A 12,052-nucleotide genomic window follows, 5' to 3' on the forward strand; every position below is an offset into this window, starting at 1 on the left:
AACATTACTTAAAAATGACCAATTAATCAATATAACAGCTTTTAAATTAATTAAATTGATAAATCATTTGACTAATTTTTGTGGTCCAGGTTTTACCTGCAGTTTTATGATAATAATGTTATGACAAATATAATTAAAATTATATCAAGTGCTAATTTATTTTTTGATAAATCCATTGACTAAAATGACTTGCTAGATGTTGAGAATACTTTTAATGTTCCTTTACTTCTCCTGATTTTTTATTAGAATTTCATTATATCATAACTTCATTCTAAATTCCTAGATTCCAAGCAGTGATGTATTGCACAATGTGTATCTTATTCTTATTTAATCTATGCCAAACATGTCTACCTTTTTTATACTTTGCTGCCTAGAATGTTTTCTGAATTCCATCAGAAGTCCTATTAATCTGCCCATCATTTTGTCAGGCACCTGATCATAGTGTGACAAGTATGTTTGGTTGACATCACAAAGATCTGAAATGTATGTGTGACTGCAGTGGCTGGTAAGGTCTATTTATTTAATTAGTGGGAGGTTTAGTTTCTGGCTAGCTAAGTCCTAGACTGAACAAAAACAAGCACTCAGTTTCATCATACAATAGTTTTACTGACCATAAAAATGATTAACTTTATATAAAAAGATTGAACCTTTAATTTTATATCAAAAATTGTAACATATTCATATAACACAATTCTTTTTATTTTTCTTGGTTATGTTTGCTCTATTTTTCTTAAGATGGAATTGTAGAGGAACTTTTCAGAACTTAAATTAGGCTATGAAACACAAAGTGAACACTAATACATGCTTAGGAATACTTCACAATTTTTCTGGATCATGCTAATGCATTGGCATTTGTTTCTTTCCTCTTTTTCTTCATAGATTTTCTTATGTTGGAATACCTTTCCAGATGATGAATGCTTTAGAATGGCAGGAATCAGTCTGCAACTGGACAAAACCAAATTCAGGAAGCCCTTTTTCTGAAATGTAACTGCATTCTGCTTATCTATCCATAAATACTGTTCATTGCCATAAAACAATCTTTTTTTTGTCCAATTAGATGGCTTGGTTAATTATTACCACTTTGTATTGAACATTTTGGCGATAAAGCTCTCTATAAAAGCCCCCAAGAAGCTCAGTTTAAATAGTGATGATCTATAAAAGTACACAAAATGGATAAATATCCTGATAATATCATGATGATTAGGGGGATATATTTTTAGTCCTGACTTGGGTCAAATACAGAATGAGAAGTATCTTAGCAATATGATTCCTAGGAAACTCATTAAGGTCTGGGTCGATTATGATAGAAATTATATTGTTTTAATCATTATATAATACAGTCAGTACATGTATATATTCTCTCTCTCTCTCTCTCTCTCTCTCTCTCTCTCTCTCTCTCTCACACACACACACACACACACACACACACACACACACACACACTTGTTGATCTCACTTCTTTCTTCTCCCTTGAAAAGGGAGTGGCTCATTCTGGCTGTCTGGACATGACTTTGTTAATGTTTGTCTGTTCACATGGGTGACTCACTCTTGGAATATTAATGGATGGGATAGGAGCCAAATCAAAGACAATTCCATTAAAGTCTCTGAGTTTGCAGGGTGCTTACAAAATCAACATGCTGTGCAATGTTAATATTTGACCAGTGAAACTGCTGCTTCCCTTCTCCTGATTTTGGCTTTCAGCCACATAAAACACAAGACAGATGTTATGCTTTAGTAGGGTCAGGGTTATCAAGAGGGTGTGATTAATAGCCCATTGCTTTCCTTTTGACACTCATGTTTTGTTTATTGCTAGGGAAACAGAATTCATTGATAGTCTTGTCTCTGTGAAAAATACAGTTGAATAAACCATAAAGAAAGCAGTCTTGAGCCAGCCAATGCTCTTCTTTCTAACATCCCAAATTGGCTGGAACCTTCTTGATATGAAAGCTACTGATACAGATATATGGAACGTCAGAGGTTAATATCTTCTCATATAAATAAAAATGCAAATGAAAACAAGGTGTTCCCTACTGTAAAATGATTTACTATTGTATGATCAAGGCAAAAAAGTAGACAGCAGAAACCACTAACTTTTAGAAAGCCTCAAAGTAATTTGTTAGTCTTTGATGTAGGAAGTTATTTATAACACACACCATTTGCTGATTGTGTGATATGGCTTTAGGCAGGTATCAATGGTCAAAGTTGGAATAATATTGTACACAGTAAAAACTGGAGCTTCAAAACTAAGGATATAAGGGACTGTATTTTAAATTTTATTTTTAAGATAACCTATCTTCATCTTGGAGAGCTCTTCAATAAGTTAAGATTTTCTTAATAGATACAAATTATACCATCTCTTTGGTGTGGGAGGTATTTTGGAATATATTTCTCAAGTCAATGATTCAATAATTTTATGTAGAAATTCTACCTCAAAGGATAGCACCTAGTATAAAGGAAAAGTTTTAACTTTTGCAGTGTATTTTAGTAAGATGGTGGCAACTGGAGGAACAGGTCTAAAACATAGTGAATGGGAATATAGCCAGTGGTCACGATTTGATCCTATCACATCTTGAAGGGCAATTTCAACTGACACCTCTTTGACTCCAAGTCGGGACAACTCATTGCAGCCAACTTGCCATGGCCAATTTGCTGCAGCCAACTCGCTACCACCAATTCATTGCAGGACAACTTGACATGGCCAACTTGCCATGGAACAACTTGTTTAATTAATTATTTAAAATAATTTAAAAATATTTTAATTTTTGTCATTGGCATTTCATTTTGTTCCTCCTTTGGTGCCCTTTCTTTAATGATTCTATTTCACTATTTCTTCAATATTAGTGTAATTCTTGTCCCGCAGTGAGTTGCCTACAACAAGTTGCCTGTGGCAAGCTGGCCACAGCATGGTTGCTGTGCCAAGTTGTTGTAGACTCCTTTGACTCATGGCATTCATTTCCATAGAAGCATAATTATAACCACTCTGGCATAAATTTCATCCTAATACAAATTCCCTATCTTTCTTTTTTCGTTAGTCTGTCCTTAAGAAGGTTAATGTTTTAGGTTCTGAAGCAGAAACACTGGACACAGGCATTCGTATCAAAAAATGGACAAAGATGCACACTTTTTAATCCCTGAATTCTCTACATTTTTATTTTGGTCTGATTATCTGTTGCAGGTATGTTTATTTTGGTCTGATTATCTGTTGCAGGTTTGTAGAAGATCATCAAACTTTGGTAGGAATGAATCTAAAGATGCTGATACAGAAAAGTCTATTCAACTAGCTTAATGTGTTTTAATAAAATTTTAATAGAATTTGTTAGCCTGAACACTCCTGATTTTTGGCTATGTAGATTACTCTTCTATAATTTCTGATGTAGTAGAAATTTTTGAAATGAGCATATTAAAAATAATGATTAAACATTTTTTCTTATTTCATTTTAATTAATTTGACACAATAAAAAACTCTTCAGAAATCCCATTGCTTGTTCAATTAGCACTATTGATCTAGGAACTGCAACTTCAAAGCTACTATCATTTTCAGATCATTAGGGAGAGTCTAGATCCATTTTTAAGATTTATCTTCCATATGCTGTTTTGTTCAAGTAAGATAAACTTCTTTTACTGCAGAGGAATGTAGTAACTGAGATAGCAGAAGAAGGGATTTTAAAAGGCTTTTTGCCTCCAACTTTGGCCTAATCTAATCTTTTTATCTTCTTGCCTTTACAAATGTCACTCAAAAACCATGAAGTGTATTGGTAAAGTTATACTGCTAAACTGAAAGAAAAGATTAAAAAGTACATGAAAGAAAATGAATGTTTATCTATTGAAATAGCCTTATAACAATCTAAGTAACTGGGAAAAGATAACAGATAGAACATTTGAAATTAAGTAGCTGTGAAAACTGAAAGGGAAATGAAGTTTGTTAAACAAAATTAAAGTTACCAGTTAACCAACTGTTTTAATATTTGTTAATAGAAATATATAACAAAGCATATATAGGTATTCCTTGACTTACATCCATTTGTTTAGAGACTGAAATTACAACAAATGACTTATGACTGGTTTTCATACTCACATGTGTTGCAGCATCCCTATTCTGGCCGTTTGGTGACTGGCATGTATTTATGACTGTTGCACTGTCCCAAGTTCGAGAGATCTCCATTTGTAAACTTTTCAACTGGCTTCTGACAGGCAAAGTCAATGGGGGAAGCCAGATTTGCTTAATGATTCACTTAATAATTGCACTGATTTGTATAACAACTGTAGCAAAAATGTCATAAAATAGGCCAAAACTCACTTAGCAATTGCCTTGCTTAGCGATGGAAATGGGCTCAATTGTGGTTGTAAATTGAGGACTAGCTGTATACTACTTAATGTTTAAGGACTATGAAGTGCTTTAAGGTCAGTCCAGCATCTAGTCATTTTGTGCTAGGCAGGGGATTTCCCTTTGGAAGATTGACCCAGGCACCATATAGTATATTTACAGCAACTGTGAAGGGCTACGTTCAGTATAACTTGTCCTAACAATTTTTGTTAATCATCTTCCTTATTTGGTATGACCTTCTTAACAGATAAATCAAGGCAAAGTGTGTGTGTGTGGGTGTGTGTTTGTGTCTGTGTGTGTGTGTGTGTGTGTGTGTGTGTGTGTGTGTATTTGAATAGGAATTTAAGGAATTTGTTTTGCTCTCATTCAACATTTGGCATGATTCAATCTTCCAAAGACACATCCACTACTTAGCACAATATACATATCTGAATCTGAAAAGGTGGATTGGATGTTCTGGAATCACATGGGAACTGCAAAAGGCAACCATGTGGTTCCATTGAAAAATGGCTGATTTAAAGCATATAAAGCGTAAAGGTGCTACATCTGTGCTTCTACATGCCCTAAGCAACTTTTCCAAATTGTTTTTGAAGCTCTGAAGCACACTGGACTACTTAAAGCAGTATTGCAGTTGGAATTATGTAGGAAAATGTAGATGTTAAATTATAAGTTATTTGTTAATTGGCTTCTGCCTTTTTTGAGCAGCATAATTAGTAATTATGCAAGAATATATTAAATAATAGCATTTATAGCAACATGTAAAGATCTGCTGGAAATATTCATTTGATTGTGAATACAACCTAATACCTTGTATACTGATGTAAGGAAAATCTTCACAGATTTGTATAAAGGATAAAAATACTATGTGTTATTTTAAAGAACATTCACTTAAAAATCTAAACTATATTGATAAATATTCAGTTAGTAATTAGTTACACATATTATTATATTCATCAATTCATTTCTTCAATAGACAGTGATAGTCATCACAGTTTCTGTTTATCTGCAGTTTGCCTTGGCAGTTCTCCCAGGGTTATCTGATCTGGCCTGAAGCCATTCCTCTGATCTATGGGTCCTTGTCAAAATATCTAATTACCTTATTTTTTTTTACCAAAATGAAATATTGTTTCTCATGATTAATTCCCATGGGTACAATTTTAGATGGACTATTCTCTCTTTCCATCTGGTTTTTCTCTGATTTAAAGGTCAATTATATGATTATCTATTATTTCCCTTTATATTCAGTACTAATCATGAAATATCTTTATTACAGAAAGTGAACTGTTGGAATTTATATTACAATTGAATATTCCGCTCACTCTGAAATTAAATCATTGATACATCCTTTGGTGCCATTTCTTATTTAAATTATTCAGCTAATATTTATTATCTGATTAGCTGCTAATGTATGAGCTTACATTTTTATTATTTGGGCTTGGCAAAGTTAGGGTCAAAATAGAACCCATAATATTGAAGGCTTGATGATATTCAGAAATTCTGAACACTAAAGAACAAAGTAGTATTTCTGTATAGTCAGGTATATCCAAAACTTAGCAATGATGTATCCAATGCCTCTACTCTCATCAGCAAAGTATGACAGCTGTTATTAAGGCTGGGGCAAGCTGAGGATTTTGAAACCTTGATTCCAATTTTCATTTCAAACACTTGTGCAAACTAGTTATTGTGGTATTCATGGAGTCTGCTAAAATTGAAATAATAGAAAATACTTATAGCTCGGGTTTTAGATTTTGGCTGTGGTTTGTTCTCCAAGCTTGTTTTAACATAATTTCTGAACGTTTCGTTACCAAACTAGGTAACATCTTTAGCAGAATTTTTTTGTCCTATTCTCCTTAGGTCATAAATGTCTTGTGTGTGCAACCAACTGACCACAGTTGGTAGACAAGACATTTATGAGCTAAGGAGAATAGGACAAGAAAATCCTGCTGGTAACGAAACGTTCAGAAATTATATTGAAACAAGCTTGGAGAACAAACCACAGCCAAAAGCTTGCTAAATTCCCACTCCATCTGAAGTTATTTTTCTTTTCATTTCTTTTAGTAAAATAATCAGAATTGTATTTTTTATTTGAAGAATACCTCTCTATGCCATAGGTATTATTAGAAGATAAATATCATGGATGACTTTGGTCCAGTGCTTTGTTTAGAAGTATGTCCCCCTTCTCTGAACAACAAAAAATGTCCATCACTATAGCATCCATTTTGAAAGAAAGCATTTCAATTCCAGTTGTGTATCATAGCCCAAATGGTTATTTTCCATCACCCATATCATTCAGAAAATGCATGGATGTAGAAGTATATATTCTTTGTTCATCAATGTGGTTACACTATGTAACTCATGGATGAAGATTATTTTAGCCTGACTTCAATTGTTTTCAAACCTTCTTCCTTGCCTGTCCTTGTTTTCTCACTGGATTGTCCCAAGAACTCAGAAGATCCTTCCTCTAGTTGATTATTGCGATAGTTTCACTCAAGATCTTGTATATGTGGGTAGGTATGTATGTGAGAGAGTGAGAAACAAAAGGAGAGAGAGAGGTATACCTTCAGCCAGCATTTTCTTCCAGCTCAATTGTTCCTAGAGAATCAATTCTGGAGAGGTTAGCAAATGTCCCTTGCCTATATTTTATTGAAAGTATTTTTTTTAAATAACTTACTCCTGCTGTCAAAAATTGCATTTCTGAAAATAATTATTTTCCTTTTACAGAAGAGGGTTTTTTTCTTTTAAAAATGGATATTATTTATCTGTAAAATTATATTTATATACATTTTCAAATTTTTAAAAAGTAATAATATGCATTGGCTTAACAGAAAGGCTGCTTGTTCTTCTACTTGGGAGGAGTCCAATTTGGACTAAGTCATTTGCTTGCTGCCAAGGAAAACAATTTGTAGGCAACAGACAGGAAGCTGGTGAGTCTTATTCTTCAAATTGCTTCCCCCCCCCTAATAAAGGCTTCCCTTCATCTGTTCTCAATAGAATTGCACTTCCCTCTCATTTTCCTTCATACTGCTGTAACAATGATTAGAAATATCAATAATTAAATGAACTATAATTATCCACACTTGTTAATAGTTGCCTACAGTTTTGAAAACAATTTCATTTATTGGATGTTGCCAAGAGCTTAAGAAAAATCATCTATTATCCAACTTAAAAAAAAAAATAACACACTTCTATTTCTCTTCACTTAACGTGTGCCTCAGTGTGGAACCTTACAGATGTCTGGGACTATGTGTATCATTTGTTTGTAATGTTGGTTCGGATATCCTGTAATCTAAGGTATTTGGAAGACACCAGGTTGGTCTAAGCTGGATCAGAATACATAAACTTTAATGGATTAGTTGTAAATTGCATTTTACATTCAATGCTTTTTTTGTTATCCTTACCACAGCTCTTTAACATGTTGTGTCCCATCTTGAACATGACTAGGGACCCACTTAGCATTTCATATATTTCAGGAGACCTTGGTTAGTGTGAGGTTAGAGTGCCAGGGCTTTGGATAGCTCCAAGAAGATACCCTCCTCTGACCAGCTTTCTAATTTAACTGAAACACCAAATCCCCCTCAGGCCAGGTTTCTCTTCCTATCTACTGCATCCTTTATTAACAGAGGAGAATAAAAGGAACAGAAACACTTGTGCATTTTGCTTTAAAAAGATATCATCCCTAATTTTAAATTCTAGATTTGAGAGTGAAAACGATTCACTGTCTCTCCAGCACTCTTTCTATCTTCAGACTTAAACATACCCTGGCTGGTGTTTACTGTACAGATATTCATGCTTGGTTTTCATATTGAGCATGAAAGCAGGTCAAATGCTCTATTGAAAGTCCCAATTAGATCTGGGTTAGTGCTGAAGACATGTTCTTGAATTCTTTTGTAGTTTAACAATTTTTTTCTTGACTGTTGGCCCTTTGATCCCCTCTGGCTGTGCTTTGTATTACATGTAGCTTCATGGCTTTTTACCCCCTGCTCATTATCTCTTGCATTATGTTGATTATATTGCAGCTCATCCATACCTGCTGACTAGAATCAACTTTGGTGTTTGCCTAGGGAAGGCCGCCTAGGAGGCTCTCTGATGGCATTTTTAGTTGAATTGCTAGCTGAGGTTTTATTTCTATTATACTATTGTGCAGTGGAATTATGCCTCAGGATACACTTTTTATACTGTGTCATATTCCAATTTTCAGCTCTGTTCAGCTGGTATAGAATGAGTTGTAGAGGAGGTTATGTTGTCTAAAAGTGAGTCTTTTAAAAAATGGTTTAAGCTGCTTTTGTCCATGTATGCATTTGGGTTTTTTAAAAACATTTATTTCTTAACCTTTGTGCCCAGTTTTGTATACAAGGCTTACAGCAGAGGTCAGAAAGAGGAGCTGAGCTAGAGATCAAACTTTTCTGATGGCTGAGCATTAGAACAGTTCCAGCAACAAAACAGTTTCTAAATAGGTGATGCTGACAGGAAAGGGAAATCCTTGAAACAGAGATTTCACATTAAACCAGGTTTTGTATAGCTAAAATTAAAAAAAAAATGAAAAAGTCTTTTTTACAGGCAATGCCTTTCTTATCTTCCAGAAGATTCTAGTTCATGCAGAAAACAGTAAATTATGCTGATTACACTCTCAAAATTTTCATGGGATCTTTTAATTTGCTCCATCAGTTTTATTTCTCTGAATATTTTGTAAACTTCAGCTCAAGGAAGATAGTTATCATATATTTTACATTTCATGGTGATCATGAATGTCCCAGTTTTCTCATTGTTTAGGATTTTGTATACATTATGGGATTGGATAGAAAAAGTGATGTAAGAAATGGCCAATTTCCCCGTCTGACGAACAACTCTGCTTTTGCCTCTGAAAATCAATATAATATAGTTCATGGCTGGGGACCTTTAACAGTGTGTGCAGCCACCTACACTTCAGCAAATGACAGTTTGCTAAAAGAACTAATCAGGCTATTAATCAGAGCAGATGTCTAAAGTTACTTTCTAAGTTTAACAAAAGGAAAAATTTTGGTGGCCTTATTGAAGTTACTTCATTAATAGATTTCAGATAATGGATTGTATCCAGAATAATTTGTATTTAATTCCCAGTGAAAAATAAGGGAATTGATTCATGGCTAGCTTTTTTCATTGATTTTATTGGGATTTATATTCAGTTAACATTGGTTCCCACCCTAGATATATTATCTGGAAATAAGCCCCACTGAACAGTAAGAAATGTACTGTAGAATTGCAACCCAGCCCAATCTAAATTCAGCTCAATGAGGTTAATTCTAATCAGTTTTTCCAATGATAGAAAGATAGCAGCAACTCTGCCTTACATTTGTAGCTTGTTACTGTTTTCCAGGGGTCTCAGAATCAAATCAGTGCAAGTCCTACAGGAAATCCAGTTCCCCAGTCTAGTTCACAACACCAGTAGGTGAAACATAGTTCTCATATAGCTAGAGATAAGCAGCATAATAATAAATACATGAGTGCACAACAAAGGACTGATGGAGATAGGCTAGCCCAGCCAGTAGAGAAGGCCAATAAGTCCATTACATCAGGGAGAAAGACTGGTCAAGAGGGTTTGAATGCTGTTACTTTGTACAGAACTAATTCCTGAATCATAGCAATTTCATAAATACTTACATTATGTCTTCCTATTTGGTTCAGTACATATTTGAATTCTTATTTGCTTGCATAAGTGATTTATTCCTGCCTCTGGCATTACAACAGTCCCAAAAGCAGGACCAGGAGTGTAGTTAACATCTGGCCTTGCCCACTCATGAGGGCCTGCTCCTGGCCTGGATCTAGAGCCAACTCTTGGCCCAGCCCTCTTTGGGAAAGGTGGCATCAAGGAGAAGGCACAGTACATGGAAAAGAACTGGCTTAGTCAGTCACAATAATGCACTGACCTAGGCTTGGAGTCACAAGCTGTTGCCCCAACCCTAGTAGTCAGCCAGTCACCACCTCTACATATGAACAAAATACCCTCAAATACTCCACAGACTGGATGCAGGTTGCTAAACTTTCCTAGATGACTAACTCTAAATACTACACCATTCTTAGGATTTCCAACCTATAGTGCTTTAAGGCTACAAATGGAAGGGTGTAGCAGAAAAGCGCATAATTGATTAAATTTGTTCCATTCCTGGAAGGAAAGTAAAAATCCAATTATTGACAAGATGCTCTACTCAACTAGCATGAGGAAAGGTTGCATAATCTTTTTAAAGTAATTAATTAAAAAAACTTACCATACTCCAGGCAGTCTATGTGTTTTATATAAGAGAGGACAATTTAATTTAAAAATCATATATGTATGTGTGAGGTAGCAAGACACTGAATAGGTGCATGAAAGATAAAAATAGCCTTTCATGCTAGTTGTGCTTCCCTTGGTATGTCCTTAGAAGTTTCTAACTACCTAAAATCTAGTCTGTTGGGATCAGTGGTGGAATTCAGCCAGTTTGCACCAGTTTGGCAAAACCGGTAGCTAATGTTTTGTTGCCTAGGTGCAGAATGGACTTCCGGAAGTGGCATCCACACAATAACTGGTTGTTCACATATTTGAATCCCACTGCTGGTTAGGATATATACATTTCACTGAGAATATCATTATTTTGCCAGTCAAAATATGAAATAACGGAATTTCCTTGACACATTGAATTAGTAACAAATGACTCAAATTTGACTTCTTAAAATATTCTTTCAAAGAACAATTCTGAATAATGAGAGCTAACTTTTGTATGAATATTTCCGTTTTCTTATTTCCCTCAAGTCTGTTTCTCCAGGCAAACACTCCAGCAGTAATCCAATGGACAACTGCACTATTGCTATAAAGGAATTAGCTGTCTTGAAATCATATTTCCTCTTCTGACAATGTCCTTTCCTATGTTTGCCATTCATTGGTCAATTTACAATAAAATGTGCTATTCATTGCATGCTGGTCTTTTGAGCTGAGAAGGTCCTGAATCTATGCCGTTTTCATCAATGTTTGGTGCATAGTTATTTGAAAGAGAGTGTGTTTACAGATAGTGGAATGGCTCACTCTTTTTGTTTACAGGCACCACACAATTTCAATTCTGATAATAAAATTTCATACAAAATAAAAATGTGGTTGTCATAGTTGATTAATAAATTATGCTTAATTTTGTGCATTCTTGAATATAAATTAAGTTCCAGTAGGGCAACAGTGGATCACCTTTTGGGGTAGATCAGCATTTCCCAACCTTAGCCATTTTAGATGTGGCTGGGATATTCTGAGAATTGAACACATCTTAAAATGGTCAAGGTTGAGAAACACTGGGGTAGATGCATATGTTCATATTCTTATATCCTTGAGGTTATTGCATGAGACAGAAAGATAGTTGGTGAGTAGAAGACTTGTGAATATAAAAATGCACACATGTTGACACAAGCACATTCGTATAGTCTTTACACTCATATATCCATTCCTTTTCTTTCTTTCCTGCACTGAGCTAAGTTCAAAGTTCATAGGTTTTCCTTACTTATTTTATTTAACAAAGTTTATAATTCACCCCAATCCTGCTATATTTTTTAAAAACAGAACCACAATATATTCAGAATATAAATGTCTTACCTGCTGCGATGGTACCTACCTTTTTTATTTAGAGTAGAACAAGAAAGATTTTCCAATGAAATATTTCCATATATTACCCAAAAAGCTGGACTATCTACCTGAAAATGAAATCCTCTCTTCCTCCTATGTGACAGTAACAATTT

At 34.6% G+C, this 12,052-nt stretch overlaps 1 long non-coding RNA gene across 1 annotated transcript; it reads left to right on the forward strand.

Moving 5' to 3' along the window:
- Positions 1-895: 895 nt before the first annotated feature.
- LOC120297769 lies at positions 896-7,245 on the forward strand. The gene is made up of 3 exons (XR_005553881.1): positions 896-984; positions 3,033-3,175; positions 7,150-7,245. It is a non-coding gene; the product is annotated as an uncharacterized LOC120297769 (long non-coding RNA).
- Positions 7,246-12,052: the final 4,807 nt, after the last annotated feature.

This window comes from Crotalus tigris, unplaced genomic scaffold, assembly GCF_016545835.1.
Source record: "Crotalus tigris isolate CLP2741 ecotype Arizona unplaced genomic scaffold, ASM1654583v1 scf7180000023687.2574627, whole genome shotgun sequence".
Taxonomy (NCBI): domain Eukaryota; kingdom Metazoa; phylum Chordata; class Lepidosauria; order Squamata; family Viperidae; genus Crotalus; species Crotalus tigris.